Source organism: Phyllobates terribilis, unplaced genomic scaffold, assembly GCF_046119375.1.
Source record: "Phyllobates terribilis strain yellow unplaced genomic scaffold, ASM4611937v1 Scaffold_13__5_contigs__length_258822181, whole genome shotgun sequence".
In the NCBI taxonomy this organism is placed as follows: Eukaryota; Metazoa; Chordata; class Amphibia; order Anura; family Dendrobatidae; genus Phyllobates; species Phyllobates terribilis.
The window spans coordinates 155,732,543-155,758,311 of record NW_027362773.1 but is presented as its reverse complement, the minus strand read 5'-3'; the positions used below and the strand labels follow the sequence as shown (position 1 = coordinate 155,758,311).

Genomic DNA, 25,769 nt, shown 5'->3' with positions numbered 1-25,769 from the left:
CCTGAAGGTCCCATGGGCTCCTTCTAGGAACTCTGAGCTTTAGATCCTTCCTTACATTTTCTATTGGATTCAGATCAGGTGATTGGCTCGGCCAGTCTAGAAGCTTTATTTTATTTCTCTGAAGTCAATTCATAGTTTCCTTGGCTGAGTGTTTGGGATCATTGTCTTGCTGAAATGTGCAACCTCGTTTCATCTTCATCATGATAGTAGATGTTAGCAGATTTTTATCAAGAATGCCGCGGTACATTTGTCCATTCATCCTTCAATTACATGAAGTTTGCCAGTGCCGCACCATGATGTTCCCACTTCCACAGTTCACTGTTGGTATGGTGTTTTTGAGGTGATTTGCAGAGCCTTTTGGCCTCCAAACATGGTGTGTATTAAGGCATCCAAAGAGTTCAATTTTGGTCCCATTTAACCAGACTATATTCTCCCAGTATTTCACAGACTTGTCTAAATGTTGTTCAGCAAATTTTAAACGTGCTCGAACAAGCATTTTGTTCAGCAATGGAGTCTTGCGGGGTGAGCGTGCATAAAAGTCATGGAGGTAGCGTATTGAGCGTGCATACAGGCCATGGAGGTTGAGTGAACTACTTATAGTTTTCTTTTAAAAAAAATTATACCTGCTGATTCCAAGTCTTTCAGTAGCTCTCCTCAGGTGGTCCTGGTCTCTCAGACAACTCTTCTGATAATTCTTTTCACTCCTCTGTCAAAAATCTTGCAGGGAGCACCTGGTCATGGCCCATCATGGTGAAATGATGTTCAATTCCACTTCTGGATTATGGCCCCAGCAGTGCTCACTGGAATCTTCAGTAGTTTAGAAATTCTTCTGCAACCAATGCCATCAGTATGTTTTGCAACAATAAGGTTTCAAAGGTCTTGAGACTGCTCGGTGGGCTTATCTATCATGAGATGTGTCTTGTTTGGCACCTTGGTAATGAGACACCTTTTTATAGGCCATCAGTTTAACCAACTGATATTATTTTTCACTAAGTGGCAGGATGGCTTTCTAATTACCAATAGATTTCAGATGGTTTCATGACTTTCCAGGGCTTTTGCACCTATCTTCATGTGTTCAATACTTTTTCGATGTGTAATTTCTCATTAATACACAAATTTAATTTATGGATATCTATGGTTTGATTTCTTTGCCTATGTGGATTAGATGAGTTGTTACCAACATCTGGTGAGAATTTCATGTCAATAGCACCTTTAGAAATATATTTACTATATTTGATGATGTGTTCAATACTTATTTCACCCAGTGTACATAGACCACGAAACAAAAGATCCAAGGAATACAAAGATATATGTGCCACATCAGTAGCTTAGTAATAAATCAGTACAAATGGAGCATGTTTGACATCAAAACCAGGGCTGAAAAGACTCACAGGCCAGGTAGACGGTGTGCTTAATAATTCTCCAAGCTGCATATGGATTGTACTCCACCATGTTAGCGACCGACGCGCATTTTGCCAACGCTTCCTATAGGTCTATATATTCAGTCTTTGTGACTTCACGAATAGTATAGATTTAGTTACATGTAGCTCTGTGGCTTCGGTCATTTTTTTGTGATTGTGCTACAATGTTCAGAAGCAGAATGGAAGACATCCTACAGCAGTAATGAGCAGTGTGGCTGTGACTAAAGGCGTGGAATGAAATAAACACTAAGAACCAGCAGCATGGAGGAATTTATACGGCAATACTGAGCAGTGTAGTTGTGAATCCAACTCTTGGTTGAGCTAAAACACTTACTAGAAAGCAGGAACAGGGGGTTTGGGAGTTCTTGACTTTTTTTCTCTCTTAGTCAACCCTGTCCATAAACTTTAAAACTTTAATAGGCAGCTGTAATCTGCCTCAACTTCCAAGAGCCACAACTTTTTTTTACATAGCTATTTACATTCTCGTTTTGTGTATGCTTTTGTTTTGTTTTTTTGCATGGAAGAGTCGCAATTTTTAATGGCACCATTTAATGAGAGTGAGAGACGCTCTCTGTGACTACTATGCTTTGGGCAAGAGATAAGAATCCATAGAAAAGGACCATTTTATAATAAATTGTAATTCCTAATAGGGTGTATGAAGATCGGTTTCCTACCATGAACAATCCCTTTAACTTAAAGTCACATTTGAAAGAATAGAAAAAGTTAAAAGCTTTTTTTTTTAAAGCGTTGCTGCTCACTGCATCCCAGATTGTTACCTCGTTGGTCCACAAATCTTTAAAGGGTCCTAAACAGCAATTGTCATGACCCACTCAGACTGTCTTGTGCGGGCTGTCTGAAATCAGAATAGTAGTTACCCGAGTGGTTGTTATTGAGAACTGCTCCATGTGCATTTGTTCATCTGCATCTGTATTTGTTCTGATAAATCTCCTATAAAGTTTGTCATCTATTAAAACTCCTTGAGATAACAACTTGCTTTGTTGTCTGTAGTAAACAATCAGAGCTCAGGTTTCCTTTCCTGCTGTCGCTGTGATTGACCAGTTTTACTACTTGATCTATTTTATACACTCTTTTGAAAAATGGGACCAGAGTCTCTTGATCAGGACCCTCTCCTATTAGCTGAAGAGACAAGAAGCTCAAAGAACAAAGCACATGGGTTAGAAGCGTAACAAATGGTCGCTGTTATTCCACAAAGTTCACCTCAATCAATATTACAAGTGAATATTAGAAACTAACATCGTATCAGAGAAACGTATTTCCTTCTCCACTTGTCAGACATTTCTCCTTCCTACCCCAAAAAAGCATCATTCATTGTGGAAAATTGCTAAAATCAGTCCTTCTCATGAAAAGACAGACTCACAGATAACTGACGGGTCAGATTACAGCTGCCTATTGGTGTAAGGAAAAGGGAAGATAAGGGTGTAATAGAATTAGTGACAGAGAAAAGCCTAATTTGACACACACAAACTGTGCTGCTGCTTTCCAGTAAGCGTATCATCTCAATACAGAGCTGGACTCGCATCTACATTGTACAGTCCTGCTATATAATTTCCAACACGGTGCTGCTTTCTAGAAGCTCGACTCATATCTACACTGCTCAGTACTGCTGTAAAATGTCCTCCGAAAGGCTGCTTCCTAGTGTTTTATCTCACCACAGAGCTGGATTCACAGTTATACTTCTCAGTACTGTAGTATTATGTCCTTGACACAGCTGCTTTCTAGTAAGTGGGGTTTTTTCTCACCGCAGGAGCTGGATTCACATCTACACTGGTCAGAACACCATTATAATGTCCTCCATGAATTTCTGAATATATATAGAGACAACCGATCAGACATTCCTTATGTTTGTGTGTGTTGTGTATGGGAGACGTTACAGTAGCTAGTTTCCAACCAATAGCTTAGAGCCAACTGAAAATGTACCAAAGTGAGAAGCTTCTTTTTTATTCATGATAAGCTGAGTTAAATAGTATAGTTAAATAGTTTATAAAACACCACAACAGCTGCAGCTCTCAATTCGATCGCCCCCTCATGCATACCACTTAACAGGCAACCCTGGTACACGAACCTGACTAAAGAACTGTGAAGGGCCTCCAGGGTCGCTGAGCGGAAATGGAATAGGTCCCACTCCAACGAGCATTTCATCGCATTCAAACAGTCCTTCACTACTTTCAAGTACACACTTACTGCAGCAAAATAAACCTACTTCTCATCTCTCATATCCTCCCTGTCTCACAACCCTAAACAGCTATTCAACACTTTCAATTCTCTCCTCCGTCCCCCAGCGCTTACTCCCTCTCCTCTCATCTCAGCCGAAGACTTTGCCTCATTCTTCAAGCAGAAGATTGACACCATCAGACAAAGCTTTTGCCTAAAGTCCCCACAGCCCCTCCTATCTACTCAACCCTCCTCCTCCAAAACCAGCTTCTCCACCATTACGGACGATCAACTTTCCTCTTTACTCTCCAAATCACACCTCACCACCTGCTAACTTGACCCAATTCTGTCCCACCTCATCCCTAACCTCACCACAGTCTTCATCCCAACCCTAACCCACCTTTTCAACCTGTCACTAACAACTGGTGTCTTCCCCTCATGCTTCAAACATGCCTCGATCACACCCATCCTCAAAAAGCCCTCCCTTGACCGATCCTCTCTGTCTCGCTATCGCCCCATATCACTTCTCCCTTACGCCTCAAAACTACTGGAACAACACGTCCATTCTGAACTGTTCTCCCACCTCTCCTCCTGCTCCCTCTTTGACTGCTTATGACGCACCCCCTGGGCCATGTTCTGTAGCGTTGCGCACGCGGGGAATACCCGGAGCCGGATCTGTTGGGGGTGGTAGTCCTCGTGGCGGTGACCCGGTCCGTGCCCAGGGTGGTCAAACTAAGTGGCAGTGCTCGGCATTAAGATGTTATAGAGTTCGACTACGCCACCCGTTGATTGCGGCTATGAAGCCGCCGCTGCAGGGCAGACCGCTGAGGCCGGTGGTACGGTGGTGCAGCGTGGATGGTATAACCCCCAACGGGAGGGGTATAGCCTCAGGGCAGCTAATGAGGCAGGGAGGAATGATGGTGGTAGTGGTGGTGTGACAAGGAATCACTGAGACGTGCGGTTGCAGTTTTCACAGCTTTACTCACAGTTCTTTATCAGGTCACTTGTGCGCAGTAAGGACCACCCGAGCCGTGCTGCGCCCACCAGGTGAGGGACTCGGTTAACTCCCAGGCAATTCCGGAGCGTGGTCCAGAGCTCCCCTCTCTTCCTTCCTACTGGCCGTCCCCACCAGGGACCCACCTTTGTCCGGCTCCCTCGGGTCTTCTGGTGGTGAAACCTTTCCCGGTTTCCCTGACCCTATATGGTATGCCTTCCTGGTGGATGTGGCGAGGGGTCGCGCCAAAACTTGACCACGACCTCCGGTTCCTGGCTAAGGATAATTGGCCTCCACCAGTTTGGGATCCGGCACCCTGTTCTGCCAACCCTTCACCCGGTATCTTGTGGGATCTCAGGGTTCCCTCTGTGCTTGCGTCTCTGGGCCTTTCCTTGTGTTTCTGTTACTTCTCTCTCTCTGTCTCAGGTCTCACTTCAGGCTTGCCTCTGGAGCTGGGCCCAGACTGAGCCACAGCTCCCCGTCAGCCCTCTCTGGCTGAGCTCCTCTCCTCTTCTCCTCCTGCCTGAACTGAACCCTGATCTAAGATGGTGCCCACCTTATATACCTCCCTCTATGTGTGAGCCCAGGTGACCAGCACCCAATGGGCTCCTACCTATGCCCAGAGTCCCTCCCCTGTCTGCTCCTACACCACAGGGATATTCCTCCTCCCTCCCCACTCCAGCCGGGGACAGACGCTGTCGTACCTGCACATCTATCTGGTGGGAGTACCGTTGATCTGTCCCCCGGAAATGGGGTGAGTGTAGTGTATGCAGCTAACTGAGCTCCGTTCCACACTCCATCCTTACCCGGGAGTGGAATACCACACCTCTGGTTCGAGGTGCAATACCCCTGTAGCAACCGAGTCCTCAGGGTGCTACATTCCCTCCTGGTAAACCACAGCACGTCCTCGGGCTGGAATAGAATAAAACAATTAGACATACAAAAAATTTTTAGAGTGCACTCACATATAAGATATTAACTATGAACTCATCCCTTTATGGGAGGTACTCTTCTCCTAGAACGTTACAGGTATAAAACATTTTCCTATGACATTATAAAATATCTGGCTAATGCCACCGGAACTCTTTTGTAAAACATTATGCAAGTGACGTGCCCCCTGGGCCAGTGTTGTTTGGGGGATACCCGGAGCCGGATCAGATGGGGGTTGTAGTCTCCGAGTGGCGGTGACCCGGTCCGTGCCCAGGGTGTCAAGCTCAGTGTGTGGCAGTCCTACAGATGTTACTGGATGTTCTTTAGTGTCGACTACGCCACTCGTTGATTTGCGGTCAATACGGCCGCCGCTGCAGCAGGGTCCGCTGAGGCTGGTGGTGTGTGTGCAGCTCAGGTAGTATAACCCCCAACGGGAGGGGTATAGCCTCAGGGGGTCAGTTGTAGAGGGTGGTGGTTGTGGTGGTGCAGTGAGGGTGGTATTAAGACTCAGAGTCGGGCTGTGCAGTTCAAGGTGTTTACTTACTGCTGTTGTTCTGGTCACTCCGGCCTTGAGTGACCGCCCGAGCCGTGCTGCGTCCACCAGGTCCTGGACTCGGCCAACCCCCAGGTGATTCTGGAGCGTGTTCCTGAGCTCCCTTTCTGACTTGTCCTTCTCTCTGGCCTTCCCCACCAGGGATCCACCTAAGTCCGGCTCCCTCGGGCCTCTTGTTGGTAAAACCCTTGTCTCTGGGTTCCCTGACCCTATTCTTGGTTTGCCTTCCGGGTGGATTTAGTGGGTGGTCGTGGCAGATCCTGCCCACGACCTCCAGTCTCTGGCTAAGGATTAGTGCCCTCCACCAGCTTGGGATCCGGTACCCTTGTGCCAACTCTTCACCCTCTGGTCTAATTTTGGGTTCTTGGAGTTCCCTCTTCTCCCCCTCTGGGTCCTTCTTTTCTCCTCTCTCTCTCTTTTGGCCTTGGAGCTGGCCGAGCTGCTCTGCTTGTCGGACCAAACCTCTACAAAAGACCCTGTTCTAAGATGGTTCCCACCTTATATACTCCCTCTATGTGTGAGCTCAGGTGACCAGCACCCAATGAGCTCCTAGCATTACCCAGACTGCTCCCCCTATCTGCCCCTACACTACTGGGATGTTCCACCCCCCTCCCACTCCAGCCAGGGACAGACGCTGTCGCACCTGCACATTTCTCTAGTGGGAGTACCATTGGTCTGTCCCCCGGAAATGGGATGTATGTAGTGCATGCAGCCTACTGAGCTCAGTTCCACACTCCATCCTTACCCGGGAGTGGAATACCACACCTCTGGCTTGAGGTGTAATACCCCTGTAGCAGCCGAATCCTCAGGGTGCTACATTCCCCCCTGGTAAATCACAGCACGTCCTCGGGCTGTAAGATATAAAAAACATCCAAAACATACAATTTTTTTTTTTTTCATAAACATAAACATATAAAACATTATATATATCATCAGCATAACTTTTCATATAAAACTTTTCATAGTAAACATTCTTGTTCCTCCGGCCACGGTGCAACTTGTGACCGGGTAAAGTGCAACAGTCTCTTCAAGAAAAACAGTTTCCTATAAAACCGGTAAGGGGCGCCTTAGAAAGCGCAACTATATACAAGGGGAGGTATGGCCGCTCTCAGTCCTCGGCCAGGTAATGGGAATAGGGACTAACGGGTTAACAGTTCACTCTTGTCCCAACGGGGACATATTTAAAGCAGCAACAGTTCACTGTACCCCGATGGGTAACTATTTACAGTCTCTTTACCGTACTTTAACGACGGCGTCCTCCTGCTCCTTTTTTGGATTTAGACCCGTCCGGGTCCTCCTGCTCCTCCTCACACCGCAGCTCCTCCTCCGTCAGGCGATGTACATGGAGGGCGTAGGGTCCTTTGGCACACTTGTGCCGGGTGAACGTGACCTCGTCCCCTACGTACAGGTCACGACCTCTGTGTCCCTCCGGCAGATGGCTTTCTACGTCTCTGCGGGTGACAAAGGCGTCGCCGGGGGCATGATGGTCTTTTATGAAGCCCCACCCATGCTGCAGGTTGAATTTAATCACAGTCCCGGTGGTACGGGGACCATGAGCTGCACGGGGGTTCCTCCTGGTCCGGCTCTTCTGCTCCGCGCTCCTTATCTGTGCTTGCTGTTCCCGGACCCGCCTCTCTCTCCGCTCCTTCTCGAAGACCTCGAGCTGCTGGCGGCAGCACTCTGCACGCTCCGCTGCGGCCGCCCGAGTCTCCTGAGTGAACCCCATGAGGTCTCCTCCGGTGGGGTCCCACTCAAATTGTGCCTCCTCTAGCGGGGCTGGGTCCTCCTGACGGGCTTCGGAGCCGGAATCAGGGGCTCACACAGGGGCCTCGCCCTTTGGAGTTCCAGTTGGTAGTACTCCTGGGGCCATATGAAGGGCTGCCCATCCGGGCACGTATGCTGGGCGAACAGGTCCTCACCCAGGTGCGGTACTTTGGGTGTTATGGGCGCTGTGGTGGTAGCGGCGCCCGGGTTGACCAGGCCTTGCGACCAGGCTTGGGGCACGCTAAAAGGAAAAGGGCACCGTAAGAACGGCGGCGCCCGTGGTTACTCGGCCCTGCGACCAGGCTGGTGGCTCCGCGGAGGTAGGGGGCGCTGTTGGAATGGCGGCGCCCGGGTGTACTAGGCCTTGCGACCAGGCTGATGGTATTTCCTGCTTTGCCGCGCTCAGGGTCGAAGCGCGTGACGTCACAGGGGTCGCGGCCGCGGTTTCCGGTTGAGGCCTAGTCTGCGGCGGTGACGATGCAGCGACGGGCACGGCAGGGGGAAGTTCGGGCTCTGCGACGGGGAGCTGGGGCAGGCACGCGGTTTCCCGGCTCGGGGTAGAGACGTCCCCTTTACCTGCCTCCATTCATTCAGCTCCCTCCTCGGCGCCGTCTCCGGCCTTCACTCCTCCTGCACCATCCTCAGAGGCGGTCTGTCTCCTCGTCTCGGGTGGCGTGCTCCGCTGACGGGTTTCGGTCCGCTGGGCCATCTCTCGGCTCCACTCCGCCAACGTCTCTCGCTGCACCCGGGCCATCCTCCGTGCGAGGCCCTCCAGCGCAGTCTGTGCACACTCCCGGTCTCGGGGGAGCTGTGCCAGGACCTCCACTAGGCCTAGTGGGGTTGTGGCTTGTAGCAGGCTCCTGACCACTGGGTCGGTGCTGCCTGACTCTCCCTCCATCTCCGGGTAGGCTCTCTCTGGACTCCTCTCCAGACTTCTTGTCTCCGGGTGCGCTCTCTCCAGACTGCTCCAGGCTGCACCCATCTTCGTTCTCTTGTTCTGTCTCCGCCCACATTGAGGGTGGTCCCGGGGCAACTTCAGTTCCAGGGGCAGTTCTCTCACGCTGATGGACACTTCCAGCATCACAGTCTCTGTTGGTGGGCGCGGTTTCCGCTTTTGGCGCCATTCTTCGACCTGGCCCACGATGGGAGGTGGCCTTTTGCCACCCTCTGGCACGCCCATAATGGCGTCCGCTCTTCCAAGGCGGGAAATCTTTGGAAATGGCGGGAATCGTTTCCCAGTGGCGGGAAACTCCGTGGATGGCGGGAAAAAGCTGCAGATGGCGGGCAACCGGCGGGAAACGATCCGTGATGGCGTCCCATGGCGGGGACCCTCTGGAACCGGCGGGAGACTTCTTCTTAAGGTAAATTTGAACTTCTCTTCAGGCACGCAGTACCCGGTGGTTGTGGGCACGAAATCCTGCCGACTACGCCAAAGTTGACGCGCCCCCTGGGCCAGTGTTGTTTGGGGGATACCCGGAGCCGGATCAGATGGGGGTTGTAGTCTCCGAGTGGCGGTGACCCGGTCCGTGCCCAGGGTGTCAAGCTCAGTGTGTGGCAGTCCTACAGATGTTACTGGATGTTCTTTAGTGTCGACTACGCCACCCGTTGATTTGCGGTCAATACGGCCGCCGCTGCAGCAGGGTCCGCTGAGGCTGGTGGTGTGTGTGCAGCTCAGGTAGTATAACTCCCAACGGGAGGGGTATAGCCTCAGGGGGTCAGTTGTAGAGGGTGGTGGTTGTGGTGGTGCAGTGAGGGTGGTATTAAGACTCAGAGTCGGGCTGTGCAGTTCAAGGTGTTTACTTACTGCTGTTGTTCTGGTCACTCCGGCCTTGAGTGACCGCCCGAGCCGTGCTGCGTCCACCAGGTCATGGACTCGGCCAACCCCCAGGTGATTCTGGAGCGTGTTCCTGAGCTCCCTTTCTGACTTGTCCTTCTCTCTGGCCTTCCCCACCAGGGATCCACCTAAGTCCGGCTCCCTCGGGCCTCTTGTTGGTAAAACCCTTGTCTCTGGGTTCCCTGACCCTATTCTTGGTTTGCCTTCCGGGTGGATTTAGTGGGTGGTCGTGGCAGATCCTGCCCACGACCTCCAGTCTCTGGCTAAGGATTAGTGCCCTCCACCAGCTTGGGATCCGGTACCCTTGTGCCAACTCTTCACCCTCTGGTCTAATTTTGGGTTCTTGGAGTTCCCTCTTCTCCCCCTCTGGGTCCTTCTTTTCTCCTCTCTCTCTCTTTTGGCCTTGGAGCTGGCCGAGCTGCTCTGCTTGTCGGACCAAACCTCTACAAAAGACCCTGTTCTAAGATGGTTCCCACCTTATATACTCCCTCTATGTGTGAGCTCAGGTGACCAGCACCCAATGAGCTCCTAGCATTACCCAGACTGCTCCCCCTATCTGCCCCTACACTACTGGGATGTTCCACCCCCCTCCCACTCCAGCCAGGGACAGACGCTGTCGTACCTGCACATTTCTCTAGTGGGAGTACCATTGGTCTGTCCCCCGGAAATGGGATGTATGTAGTGCATGCAGCCTACTGAGCTCAGTTCCACACTCCATCCTTACCCGGGAGTGGAATACCACACCTCTGGCTTGAGGTGTAATACCCCTGTAGCAGCCGAATCCTCAGGGTGCTACACAAGATTTTGGCGTTACTGTTTTAGCAGCATAATAAACTTTCTATTATAAGACATTTTCACATACAACGTTTTCAGAACATATTCTTGATTTCTGGCCACGGTGCAACTTGTGACCAGGTAAAGTGCAACAGTCACCAATTCCGTAGTAGAAAAAACAGTTCCTTATAAAACCAATAGGGGGCGCTTTAAGAAGCGCAACTATTTACAGGGTGTTGACCGCTCTCAGTCCTCGGCCAGTGGGGAATAAGGAAATGGCTGCTCACAATCCTCAGCCTGGTTAGGGATAGGGGCACACAGGAAACAGTTCTTTAACAGTTCCACACTAGTCCCAACGGGGACCACACTCCAATTAGCAGCATGACAGGTACCCTTACGGGTAACTATATACAGTTTCAGTTACCGTTCATTAGTAACGATGTCCTCCTGCTCCTTCCTGAGGGTAGTCTTCAGACCCGTCCGGGTCCTCTTGGTCTTCCTCATACTGCATCTCCTCCTCAGTCAGCCGGTGTACGTGAAGGGCGTACGGTCCTTTAGCACACTGATGCCGGGTGAAGGCGACCACATCACCCGGGTAGAGGTCACGTCCGCGGTGTCCCTCCGGCAGGTGGCTCTCGACATCCCTGCGGGTGACAAAGACGTCGCCGGGGGTTCGGTGATCCCGGATAAAGCCCCAGCCGTTCTCCAGTTGAAACTTTATTACGGTCCCGTTGGCGCGGGGACCGTGGGCCGTACGGGGGTTTCGTCGGGCCCGGCGTTTCTGCTCCGCGCTTTGGGCCTGCAGCTGTTCCTCGCGGATCCGCCTCTCTCGCCGTTCTCTCCCAAAGACCTCTAGCTGTCGACGGCAGCACTCCTCACGCCGGGCTGCGGCCGCCCGGGTCTCCTTGGTGAACCCCATGAGGTCCTCACCGGTCGGATCCCATGCGAATTGGGCGTCCTCCAACGGGAGCGGGACAATTTTGGCGGGCGCCGGTGCCGGGATCAGAGGCTCACACAGGGGCCGTTCCCTCCGGAGTCGGGGGTTGATGTACTCCGGTGGCCACACGAAGGGCAGCCCGTCCGGGCTAGTATGCTGCGCGAAGAGATCTTCGCCCAGGGGCAGCACTGTGGAGGTCGAGGGCGCTGTGGGGGCAGCGGTGCCCGGAGGTACTCGGCCTTGCGTCCAGGCCGGAGGCATCCTCTTTGGGTCCAGGTATGGCACCTTTGGGGAGGAGGGCGCTGGAGGGGCAACGGCGCCCGGATGCACCAGGCCTTGCGACCAGGCCGGTGGCACAGTGGAGGTAGAGGGCGCTGTGGAGACCGCGGCGCCCGGAGGTACTCGGCCTTGCGACCAGGCCGGTGGCACTTCCTGTTTTGCCGCGCTCAGGGTCGAGGGGCGTGGCGTAACAGAGGGCGCGACCGCGGCTCCTGCCGCTTGAGGCCTAGTTGGGAGCAGCGGCGGTGCGGCAACGGGCGCGGTGAGTATGACTTCGGGCTCTGCGACGGGGAGCTGGGGCAGGCTTACGGCTACTGGGCACGAGGTGATGACGTCCCCATTACCTGCTTCCATCCCTGCGGCTCCCTCCGCGTCGTCGTCTCCGGCCTTCGTCCCTCCTGCACCATCCTCAGGGGCAGACATGCCCCATGTTGCGGGTGGCATCCTCTGCTGACGGGTTCCAGCCTGCTGGGCCATCTCCCTTCTCCATTCGGCCAGTGCTTCCTGCTGTACTCGGGCAATCTTCCGGGCCAAGGCCTCCAGCGCGGTCTGTGCACGCTCCCGATCTCTGGGGAGCTGTGCCAGGATCTCCACCAGGCCTTCTGGGGTGGCGGCCTGCAGCAGGCCCCGGACCACGGGGTCGGTACCGCTTGTCTCTTCCTCCATCCCCGGGTGCGATCTGTCCAGACTCCTCCAGGCCGCACCCATCTTCTCAAAATTGTTCTCTATCCGCCCCCATTGGGAGTGGCCCCGGGGCAACTTGGCGACTGTCAGTCTCAGGGGCGGCCCCCCCACGCTGATGGACATTTCTATCATTGCAGTCTCTGCTGGTGGGGGCGGTTCCCGCTTTTGGCGCCCTTCTGGGACCACGCCCACGATGGGAGGTGGTCTCTTGTCACCCTCTGGCACGCCCATAATGGCGTCCGCTCTGCTAGGGCGGGAAATCGTCTCAGATGGCGGGAATCGTCTCCCAATGGCGGGAAACTCTGCGGATGGCGGGCAAAGGCTGCAGATGGCGGGCAAACAGCGGGAAACAACCCGAGATGGCGTCCGATGGCGGGGACCCTCTGGAACTGGCGGGAGACTTCTTCTTACGGTACATGTGAACTTTTCTTCAGGCACGCAGTACCCGGTGGTTGCGGGCACGAGATCCTGCCGACTACGCCAAAGTTGACGCACCCCCTGGGCCATGTTCTGTAGCGTTGCGCACGCGGGGAATACCCGGAGCCGGATCTGTTGGGGGTGGTAGTCCTCGTGGCGGTGACCCGGTCCGTGCCCAGGGTGGTCAAACTAAGTGGCAGTGCTCGGCATTAAGATGTTATAGAGTTCGACTACGCCACCCGTTGATTGCGGCTATGAAGCCGCCGCTGCAGGGCAGACCGCTGAGGCCGGTGGTACGGTGGTGCAGCGTGGATGGTATAACCCCCAACGGGAGGGGTATAGCCTCAGGGCAGCTAATGAGGCAGGGAGGAATGATGGTGGTAGTGGTGGTGTGACAAGGAATCACTGAGACGTGCGGTTGCAGTTTTCACAGCTTTACTCACAGTTCTTTATCAGGTCACTTGTGCGCAGTAAGGACCACCCGAGCCGTGCTGCGCCCACCAGGTGAGGGACTCGGTTAACTCCCAGGCAATTCCGGAGCGTGGTCCAGAGCTCCCCTCTCTTCCTTCCTACTGGCCGTCCCCACCAGGGACCCACCTTTGTCCGGCTCCTTCGGGTCTTCTGGTGGTGAAACCTTTCCCGGTTTCCCTGACCCTATATGGTCTGCCTTCCTGGTGGATGTGGCGAGGGGTCGCGCCAAAACTTGACCATGACCTCCGGTTCCTGGCTAAGGATAATTGGCCTCCACCAGTTTGGGATCCGGCACCCTGTTCTGCCAACCCTTCACCCGGTATCTTGTGGGATCTCAGGGTTCCCTCTGTGCTTGCGTCTCTGGGCCTTTCCTTGTGTTTCTGTTCCTTCTCTCTCTCTGTCTCAGGTCTCACTTCAGGCTTGCCTCTGGAGCTGGGCCCAGACTGAGCCACAGCTCCCCGTCAGCCCTCTCTGGCTGAGCTCCTCTCCTCTTCTCCTCCTGCCTGAACTGAACCCTGATCTAAGATGGTGCCCACCTTATATACCTCCCTCTATGTGTGAGCCCAGGTGACCAGCACCCAATGGGCTCCTACCTATGCCCAGAGTCCCTCCCCTGTCTGCTCCTACACCACAGGGATATTCCTCCCCCCTCCCCACTCCAGCCGGGGACAGACGCTGTCGTACCTGCACATCTATCTGGTGGGAGTACCGTTGATCTGTCCCCCGGAAATGGGGTGAGTGTAGTGTATGCAGCTAACTGAGCTCCGTTCCACACTCCATCCTTACCCGGGAGTGGAATACCACACCTCTGGTTCGAGGTGCAATACCCCTGTAGCAACCGAGTCCTCAGGGTGCTACACTTAGAATCTGGCTTCCGACCACACCTTTCTACTGAAACTGCCCTGACTAAAGTCACCAAGGACCTACTAACTGCCAAATCCAAGCGACACTACTCCATCTTCCTCCTCCTGGACCTGTCCTCTGCCTTTGACACAGTGGACCATTCCCTCTTACTACAGATTCTCTCATCTCTTGGCATCACAGACTTGGCCCTATCTTGGATCTCCTCATATCTAACAGACCGGACATTCAGGGTCTCCCACTCACACACCACCTCCTCATCTTGCCCCCTATCTGTCCCCCAAGGCTCAGTTCTAGGACCCCTGCTCTTCTCCATCTATACCTTTGGCCTGGGACAGCTCATAGAGTCACATGGCTTTCAGTATCACCTCTATGCTGATGACACACAGATCTACCTCTCTGGACCCGATTTCTCCTCCGTACTAACCAGAATCCCACAATGTCTGTCCGCCATCTCATCCTTCTTCTCTGCCAGATTTCTAAAACTTAACATGGATAAAACTGAATTCATCATCTTTTCACCGTCTCATTCAACTCCCCCAACTGACTTATCCATCAAGGTCAATGGCTGCCCACTCTCCCCAGACCCGCAAGCTCAATGCCTCGGGGTAACCCTGAACTCTAATCTCTCCTTCAAACCACATATTCAAGCCCTTTCCACTTCCTGTCGACTCCAACTCAAAACCATCTCCCGGATCCGCACATTCCTCAACCACGAATCTGCAAAAACACTAGTGCACGCCCTCATCATCTCCCGCCTCAACTACTGCAACCTCCTGCTCTGTGGCCTCCCTTCTAACACTCTCGCACCCCTCCAATCTATCCTAAACTCTGCTGCCCGACTAATCCACCTGCCCCCCCCCCCGCTATTCCCCCGCCTCTCCTCTCTGTCAATCCCTTCACTGGCTCCCCATTGCCCAGAGACTCCAGTTCAAAACCCTAACCCATACAAAGCCATCCACAATCTGTCTCCTCCATACATATGTGACCTAGTCTCCCGATACTTACCAACCTCCGATCCTCACAAGATCTCCTTCTCTACTCCCCTCTTATTGCCTCTTCCCACAATTGTATACAAGATTTCTCCCGTGCATCCCCCCTACTCTGGAACTCTCTACCCCAACACATCAGACTCTCACCTACTGTGGAAACCTTCAAAAGGAACCTGAAGACCCACCTCTTCCGACAAGCCTACAACCTGCAGTAACCTCCGCTCCACCATACCGCTGACCGACCAGCTCTACCCCCACCTACTGTATCCTCACCCATCCCTTGTAGATTGTGAGCCCTTGCGGAAAGGGTCCTCGCTCCTCCTGTACCAGTCGCCGACTTGTATTGTTCAAAATTTACTGTAATTGTTTGTGCTATATATATCCCTTTCACATGTAAAGAACCATGGAATAAATGGCGCTATAATAAAAAATAATAATATAGTATCCAAAGCAAATCTCTATCGGTAGCCATATGTCCAATATTTGAGGCTCCGTCGTCCTGATCTCCCATAATTATGGCAGATATCAATCTTGTACAGTTTTACTCTAAGCTTAATGATCAGTTCTGGCCTCTATCATTCTCCATTCATACATGCAGTACAATACCCGCACTCTCACCTCAGGCTTCACATTTTCCAGTAATTCCTTTGAGACCTTACAAGCATGTTTACCAGGGTTCTGTAGCTCAGAGGCGAATCATCCTCTGATAATAGCTTTATTGAATCAATAGTGCTACACAAAATGATCAACTATATAAATATCTTTCTTCATAAAGTGTCATCCCTTAACGCAATATAAGAATGTCTTAGAAGTGCTTTATGAATGTACCCGTGTTGTACTAAGAGGTCGCTACCTCCATTTACTGTGGAGTCGAATGCCATCTATTGTCTTCAGTTATCAGACATTGTACTATAGGAGTAACTTTCAAAAGAAAATAAAAACAACTGCAAACAAAAGCAATATAACAAAACAAACAACCACTACTTATCTTTCTGAGTTCACAGGTCATAATTCGTGATGAGCAAGCATGTTCTGTTACCCCTTTTGGCGAGCATGCTCGGGTGCTCACTGAGTATCTTCAGCGTGCTCGGGTGTTATGTTTGAGTCACTCTGTGTGCATGATTTGCGACTGTTAGGCATTCCTCACATGTATTACAGCTGTCAAACAGTCGCAAATCATGAGTACGGAGTGACTCAAAAATAACACCCGAGCACGCCGAAGATACTCGGAAAACACCCGAGCATGCTCGTAAATCTCGAGTAACGAGCATGCTCGCTCATCACTAGTTATAATACTAGCACCATGTGATGCCTGTAAAGAATGGAGGTGGTTGCGGGCACTAATTGCCTGCAGCGGTCACAAAGAAGGGTGTAATCAAAAACTGAGAGGATGATCAAAGCATCAAGGTTGGATCACTGAGACTAGGAAGAAGGATTGTTGTGTTATATTTTATAAGATTTGCAGCTGTTTATACTTTTTTTCCTAAAGTCTCAGAAGAGACTGGATGTAGAGTCACTCAACACTTATTGCCAGAAAAATCATTTACAAATCTATGTGGCTATTATTAGAAACTTGTCAAATAAGATAAAATTTTTGGACTTGCAGACTTAAGGCTCTTTCACACGTCAGTGACTCCCGTACGAGTGGTGACAGTTTCCACACGTACCAGAGACAATGACACACGCAGACCCATTCAAATGAATGGGTCTGTGCACATCTCACTATGTCTTCACGGACCGTGTGTCCGTGTGCTCCACACGAAGAAAAGTCAGTTTTTTTGCGGATACACAGTCCGCAAAACATACCACACCGATGACATCCGTGTGACACGTACTGGCACCTGGGAATCAGTGCTACAGTTAACGCTGTTACCAGGCGCCGGGTGCTGAACACTGCCCTCATTATGGTTCCCTTCCAGCGCTGTGATCAACACCAGCAGGGACCATGATGAGGGTAGTGGTAGTCTGCTCCCACAGTGTCCCCACCTGTAAAAATAAGAATAAAATAATAAAATCCATGTACTCACTTCTCCTAGGTGTCCGCCACTGTAATCCATATGACCGCTGCAGCCAAGGAGGCGGGAAGAATGAGCGGCTCAAGAGCTGAGCTCAGGAGTGGTGACCTGTCACTCACTGAGCGCAGCTCTGGCTAATTCTCCCCGGCTCCTCCTCCGCAGCGGTCGTATGGATTAGAGCAGGGGACACCTAGGAGAGGTGAGTACATGGATTTTCTTATTTTATTCTTATTTTTACAGGTGGGGACACTGCGGGAGCAGACTACCACTGCCCTCATCATGGTCCCTGCTGGTGCTGATCGCAGCACTGGCAGGGAACCATGATGAGGGCAGTGTTCAGCACCCGGCGCTTGGGAACAGTGCTAACTGTAGCGCTGATTCCCAAGCGCCGTCCGTGTGATCCTGATGCGGCACACGGTTGCAACACGTGTGACACACTCGGACACATGGGACACGGATATTTCCGGTACTGTTTTTTTTTCAGGTACAGGAGATAAGCGGATGTGTGAAACCAGCCTTAAAGGAATTGTCTGACTGCAATCACCTGCCAAACCAACACAGATGCTTTCATAGCTGCCCGCTGATCCTTGTATGCAGGCTGCCAATCTGCCAATCACTGGCTTCAGGGTTACTTACTGGCATCACCATTCAACACCAGTAAGTTATTTCATTTAAATCTTGAACATCCCCTTTAAGATTGTATTGCTCCTTTAAAAATGCCAATACAAGAGCTCATTCATAAAAAAATACCATTATGTGACTCCAAACAGATGACATGTCATGTCCAACATAACACATAGGTCTGTCCCTAGAAATACTCAGCAGAATATAAAACTATGGTGTCTGCACCCGGCTGGATTATAAAAGCTCCTGTGCGACATGCAAGACTAGGCTTCATTTTAATGTGTGAAGAGTAGGTCACCGCTAACTGGTTTACTGGGAAATGATGAACACAGAATCCCATGTATGAAGAAAGTGCGGAAAAGCAGCATCCGAATAGCTGTTAGAAATGCCAGGAACTCATCTCCTCTATAAATCACAGTCAGCGATGTATATTGCAACAAGTACTAAGGAAAGATAGGGGAAAGCTGTCCCTACAGTAAGACTAAGCTGAATCCCTACGATGTAGCGGGCTGCCTGTTCCTAGCGAACAGACCCGCCTTTGTCCTCGGCAAGTCTGAACGAAGCCCTATAGCATAAGGGGACGGGTCCCTAAACTAACTAAGGACTGGGACAAAAATGGGACACCTCCTAAACAGAGAAGTTGTTGCAGAACACAAAAAGACAAACTGACAAAAAGGTACTAGAGGTCCCAGAAGGACCAAGATAACTGACAGAGAATGGCACCGAAGCACCTGGCTAGAGAAACAGTCAAACACTGAAGTCCAGCACAGCCAAAAGGGCGGAGCTGGAATATAAGGGCAGATGGTCATATGACCGCAAAACACAGGATGGAAAAAAACAAACAAACAGGAGGGTTCTAACAGTACCCCCTCTTTTATGAGGATCCTCCGGCTCCTCCAGGCCCAGGCCTATCCGGAAACCTCTTGTAGAAAGCTTTAACAAGCCTAGAAGCAGAGACATCATCTGTCCTTACCCAGGAGTTGTCTTCGGGACCGAAATCCTTCCAGGAGACAAGATACTGTAATCTCCCTCTATGCCATCTAGAATTCAAGGCAAAAGAGATTTCATATTCGCCGTCTTCCACCACAGGAGGAACTGTGACAGTGGCGTCCCTATTAGAAACGTCAGCCTTTTTCAACAAGGAAACATGAAACACAGGATTAATCTTCCAGGAAGTAGGGACATCCAACCTAACCGCAGACGGGTTAACAATCTGAAACACTTTAAATGGACCCACAAACTTAGGATCCAGTTTTTTAGAGGGAATCCTCAACCGCTGGTTCTTTGAGGACAACCAAACCATGTCACCTACAGTAAACAAAACATCCTTACGTTTCCTGTCAAAATACTTCTTGGACTTCTTGTTAGCCTCTTGAAGGTTGCAACGTACATTAGTCCAAACTCTCTCCAAATCACCGGAAAAATTCTCCTCCTCCGGCACCGCCGACCCCAATTTGGAGAACGAACCAAAAGACGGATGTCTCCCAGTAAAACAAAAAAAAGGAGAACACCCAGCAGAGGAGGATGTATGATTGTTAAGAGCAAATTCTGCGAGAGGCAGAAACTCAGACCACACCTCTTGATTGTCCGCCACAAAACAACGCAAAAACTGTTCAACATCCTGGTTCTTTCTTTCAGTCTGTCCATTAGACTCAGGATGATAACCAGACGAAAATGACAAATGGACTTCCAACCTGTCACAAAAAGCACGCCAAAAGCGAGCCACAAACTGAGGTCCTCTATCAGAAACAATATCCGTGGGAACGCCATGAAGCTTGACAATCTCCTTAACAAACGCCTTAGCAAGTGTCTCGGCGCAGGGCAACTTAATGAATGGGACCAAATGACACATCTTACTAAAACGGTCCACGACCACCCAGATGACAGTAAAACCCTCGGACACAGGAAGATCAGTATTAAAATCCATTGTGAGATGCGTCCAAGGCGCACTAGGAACCTCCAGAGGGCAAAGCAACCCCGCAGCAGGAGTATGTGAAGCCTTTGACCTAGCACACACAGTACATTGACGCACCCACTTGATGACTTCTTTCTGCCATCCAGGCCACCAAAAACTGCGACTGATAAGTCTCTTAGTCTCCGAAATTCCTGGATGACCTGCCAACCGAGACTCATGACACTCCACAAACAAATTTCTCCTAAAGGTTCTAGGCATGAACAACCTCCCATGGGGAGTGTTAGATGGGGCAACATCTTGAGCTTTCAGAATCCCATCCTCCAAAACTGAGTCCAATGCCGCCACCACAACTCCTTTATGCAAAATGCTCTCCTCCTCCTCGGCACCGACCGTAGGAGAGAAACTGCGAGATAAAGCATCGGCTTTAACATTCTTAGTACCAGGGATATAGGTAACAGAAAAATGAAACCGAGAAAAAAAAAGTGCCCACCTAGCTTGACGGGCATTCAAGCGCTTGGCAGCATCCAGATAGATCAAATTCTTATGATCTGAGAAAACCTGAATAGCAAATCTAGCGTCTTCCAAAAAATGACGCCTATGTTCAAACGCGAATTTAGTAGCCAGCAACTCCCGATTTCCAACATCATAATTCAGTTCGGTTTCCGAAATTTTTATCGAAAAGAATGCACAAGGATGTACTCCATCACTGTTCTCCTGAGACAAAACTGCTCCGACCCCCACCGATGAAGCATCGACCTCGACCAAAAAAGGCTTGGTCTCATCAGGCTGCATAAGGATAGGGGCAGAACTGAACCTCTCCTTTAGATACTTAAACGCTTCAATGGCCTCAATAGTCCACTGGGCCGTATTCACACCTTTCCTGGTGAGATCGGTTAGAGGTTTAACAATTACAGAAAAATTCTTAATGAATTTCCTGTAATAATTGGCAAAACCCAAAAATATCTGTATATATTTCAAACCAACAGGCCAAGACCATTCCTGCACAGCCTGAACCTTCACCGGGTCCATCTCAAAGCCCTCGCTGGAGACAATGTAGCCCAGAAAACTAATTTTCTGCACAGCGAACTCACATTTCTCCAGCTTAGCAAAGAGTGAATTATCACTCAATAACTGCAAAACTTCACGTACACTCTGCCAATGGGACTCTAGATCTGGTGAATAAATCAAAATGTCATCCAAATACACAACCACATTCTTACCAATCAAAGGTCTCAGGATGTCATTAATAAGGTTCTGAAAAAATGCAGGTGCATTGGTAAGACCAAAAGGCATCACCAGATTCTCAAAATGACCCACAGGAGTGTTAAAAGCAGTTTTCCATTCATCACCCTCCTTCACTCATAACAAATTGTATGCCCCCCGGAGATCAATTTCAGAGAACGACTTGGCCCCCACTAACTGGTTAAACAAGTCAGGAATTACCGGCAATGGGTAGGAATTGCGTACGGTAATCTTATTAATTTCACGAAAATCCAGACATGGACGTAAACCGCCATCCTTTTTTTTAACAAAGAAAAATCCAACTGCCACAGGCGACTTAGAAGGTCTAATGTGACCAGCAGCCAGGCTAGTCTGTATGTACTCCTCCAAGGCCTTTCTTTCAGGGATAGTCAGATTAAACAAGCGACTCTTGGGAAGAGTAGCTCCCGGAACAAACTCAATGGTGCAATCATAATCCCTATGAGGAGGTAAAACTTGCGACTCCTCCCCCGAAAAAACCCTCCAAAAATCTTGAATAGGTACAGGTAATTCCCCTTTTTCCACAGCCGCAATGCGACCATTACAACATTTATCATAGCACTTCGGACTCCAAGACTTAATCACATTAGTAGACCAGTCCAGTAAAGGATTGTGCAGTTTTAACCAAGGCAAACCTAGAACGACTGGAGAGGGTAAATTATCCAAAACAACCAAATCCAAAATTTCTTGGTGAACTCCATTGATAGTGAGGGGAAATGCAGCAACCTTGTCAGTAATACATTTCAAAGGAGTGTTATCAATTGCAATCACAGAAATAGGTGATGACAAAGGTTTGGATTTCAAGTTAACTTTTTCCAAAAACCCTTTATCAATCACATTAAGTGTTGAACCACAATCCACAAATACCAGAAATTCAATCAAATCTCCCTGCAAAGTAGTACTCCCAGAAAGAAATACTCTTGCTGTTATGTTCTGCTACCAGAGCTAAGGAAAGAGAGGAGATCTGCCCCTACGATAGAACTCAGCTTAATCCCTACGATGTAACAGGGAACCTGATCCTGCGATCAGACCTGTTAAAGTCCTCAGCTAGTCTGTACGGAGACCTATAGATGTGGGGAAGGAATCCCTACAAGTACTAGGGACTGGGAGCAAAATGGACACCTCCTAACAGAAATAGTAGCAGACAGACGAACAAACAAAATATATAGAACACAGAGGTCCGAAGACCAAGCAAACTAACAGAGTTAGATACTGAGCACAGGCTAGCTAAAGAGTAGTAATACAATGAAGTCCAGCAAAGCCAGAAGGGCGGAGCAGGACTAAATAGGCCAACAAGGTCATGTGACCAGCAATAGAAAAAACCTAAGAGCAAGGTTCTAACAGTACCCCCCCTTCTAAGAGGATCCTCCGGATCCCCTAGGACCAGGCTTATCAGGAAATCTCCTGTGAAACGCTCTGATAAGTCTGGACGCGGAAACATCATCCGACCTCACCCATGAGTTATCCTCGGGTCCGAAACCTTTCCAGGCCACGAGATACTGCAAACTACCTCTATACCGTCTAGAATTAAGGAGGCGAGAAATTTCATATTCCCCGTCCTCCACCACCGGAGGAACAGAGGCAGAGGCGTCACAATCCGACATAACAGCTTTTTTCAACAGAGAGACATGAAACACCGGATTAATTCTCCAGGAGGTAGGAACCTCCAACCTAACAGCAGATTGGTTGACAACCTGAAGCACCTTAAAGGGCCCTACAAACTTGGGACCCAATTTCTTAGAAGGAATCCTCAACCGCAGATTCCTAGAGGACAACCAAACCATGTCACCAACAGCGAACAAAACCTCCTGTCGTTTCCTATCAAAGTAGTCTTTAGATTTTCTGTTAGCCTCCTGAAGATTACCACGCACATCCGTCCAAACTCTCTCCAAATCGCCGGAAAAATTCTCCTCCTCAGGCACGGCAGATACCAACTTGGAGAACGACCCAAACGACGGAGGTCTCCCAGAACAACAAAAAAAAGGCGAACAACCAGCAGAAGAAGATGTATGATTGTTCAGAGCAAATTCAGCAAGTGGCAGAAACTCAGACCACCCCTCTTGATTGTCTGCCACAAAACAACGCAAGAACTGCTCAACATCCTGGTTTTTCCTTTCTGTCTGGCCATTAGATTCAGGATGATATCCGGATGAGAACGACAAATGAACTCCCAACCTGTCACAAAAGGCGCGCCAAAAACGAGCCACGAACTGAGGTCCCCTATCAGAAACAATGTCAGTAGGAACGCCATGAAGTCTGACAATTTCCTTGACAAAGGCCTTAGCGAGAGTCTTAGCGCAGGGCAGTTTGACGAAGGGAACCAAGTGACACATCTTGCTAAAACGGTCCACGACCACCCAGATGACAGTAAAACCCTCAGAGGGGGGAAGGTCAGTTATAAAGTCCATAGCCAAATGTGTCCAAGGAGCACTGGGAACCTCCAGAGGGCAAAGTAACCCCGCAGCAGGAGTATGTGAGGACTTAGATCTAGCACACACAGTACATTGACGCACCCACTTAATGACTTCCTTCTGCCATCCAGGCCACCAAAAACTGCGACCCACCAGTCTCTTGGTCTCAGAGATTCCGGGATGACCTGCCAACCGAGATTTGTGACACTCAACAAACAAATCTCTCCTAAAGGTCCCAGGCACAAACAACCTCCCATGGGGAGCATTCTCCTGTGCTTTAAGAATCTCATCTTCCAAAACGGAGTCCAAAGCAGCTATCACAACACCTTCTTGTAAAATGTTCTCCTCTTTCTCAGCACCGACTATGGGAGAAAAACTGCGAGACAAGGCATCCGCCTTAACATTCTTAGTACCTGGGATGTAAGTAAAGGAAAAATTAAACCGCGAGAAAAACAGTGCCCACCTAGCCTGACGGGCATTCAGGCGCTTGGCAGCATCAAGATATATCAGATTTTTATGATCCGTAAAAACCTGAACGGGAAATTCAGCACCTTCCAAGAGGTGGCGCCAGTGTTCAAATGCGAGTTTCATAGCCAATAATTCCCGATTACCAATATCGTAATTCAGTTCAGTCTCCGAAAATTTTTTTGAAAAAAAGGCACAGGGATGTACTCCATCCCCGTTATCCTGAGACAATACTGCGCCAACCCCCACAGAGGAAGCATCAACCTCAACCAAAAACGGCTTAGTCACATCAGGCTGCATAAGGATGGGAGCAGAGGTGAACCTCTCCTTGAGATACACAAAAGCTTCAATGGCCTCAGCAGTCCACTGAACCGCATCAGCACCTTTCCTGGTGAGATCGGTCAGAGGTTTGACAATAATAGAAAAATTTTTAATGAATTTTCTATAATAATTGGCGAAACCCAAAAACCTCTGTATCGATTTCAAACCAATAGGCCTAGGCCATTCCTGCACAGCTTGAACTTTCACCGGGTCCATCTCAAAACCTTCACTGGAGATAATGTAGCCCAAAAAACTAATTCTCTGTACAGCGAACTCACATTTCTCCAGCTTAGCAAAAAGCGAATTGTCAATTAATAACTGTAATACTTCACGTACGCTCCGCCAATGAGATTCCAGATCCGGCGAATAAATCAAAATGTCATCCAAATACACAACCACATTTTTGCCGATCAAAGGTCTAAGGATGTCATTAATAAGATTCTGAAAAAATGCAGGAGCATTAGTAAGACCAAAAGGCATAACCAAATTCTCAAAATGACCCACAGGAGTGTTAAAAGCAGTCTTCCATTCGTCACCCTCCTTCATGCGCAACAGATTGTATGCCCCCCGAAGGTCAATTTTAGAGAACCACTTGGCCCCCACTAACTGGTTAAACAGATCAGGAATCAATGGCAGTGGGTAAGGATTGCGTACAGTAATTTTGTTAATCTCACGAAAATCCAGACAAGGACGTAAACCGCCGTCCTTTTTTTTTACAAAAAAAAATCCAACCGCCACAGGAGACTTAGAGGGCCTAATGTGACCGGCGGCCAAACTTGTCTGTATGTATTCCTCCAAAGCCTTTCTCTCAGGAATAGTAAGGTTAAATAAACGACTTTTAGGAAGAGTCGCTCCAGGGACAAATTCAATAGTACAATCATAGTCTCTATGGGGAGGCAAAACCTGCGATTCCTTCTCAGAAAAAACTCTCCAAAAATCCTGAATAGGAACAGGCAATTCCCCCCTATCCACAGCTGCAATACGCCCGTTACAACACTTGTCATAACATTTATGGCTCCAGGATTTAATTTCATTGGTAGACCAATCCAGTACAGGATTGTGCAATTTTAACCAGGGCAATCCCAACACCACCGGAGAAGGCAAGTTATTCAAAACTACCAAATCCAATTTCTCATGGTGAACACCATTAATAGTGAGAGGAAATTCACAGACCTTGAGAGTAACATTCTTCAAAGGGGAGCCATCCACAGAAACCACAGCAATGGGGGATGACAAAGGTTCGGGTTTTAAATTGAGTTTTTCCAAGAATCCCCCATCAATTACATTCAGAGTAGACCCACAATCGACAAACACCCGAAATTCCATTAATTTATCCTGAGCAATAGTGGAAGCAGCTAAAAATACACCCTTGGAATCTAAACAGGCAATACGGGCATGACTGACCATTTTTTTTTCTTTCTTCATACGAAGCACACAGCTTTTAATGAAATGACCAGAATTTCCGCAATAGAAACACAAACCTTCAGAAAATCTGCGGTCTTTTTCTTGAGAGCGAGGTGCCATCGCTCCAATCTCCATCGGCTCTCCACTGTCAGTGCACACATTCTCATGACCAGAAACTGACCTAGCAGAGGATTTGCTGTCATTAACCCTTGCACGCAGTCTCCTATTCACCCGTATAGCTAATTGCATAGCCTGTTGCAAATCTTCAGGT

The 25,769-nt window shown here is 49.6% G+C and overlaps 1 protein-coding gene across 9 annotated transcripts in view; it reads right to left on the bottom strand.

Annotated features, from left to right (window-relative positions):
* Positions 1-25,769, bottom strand: part of SHANK2 (SH3 and multiple ankyrin repeat domains 2) — a 693,215-nt gene that overhangs the window by 434,033 nt on the left and 233,413 nt on the right. The window lies entirely within an intron of this gene.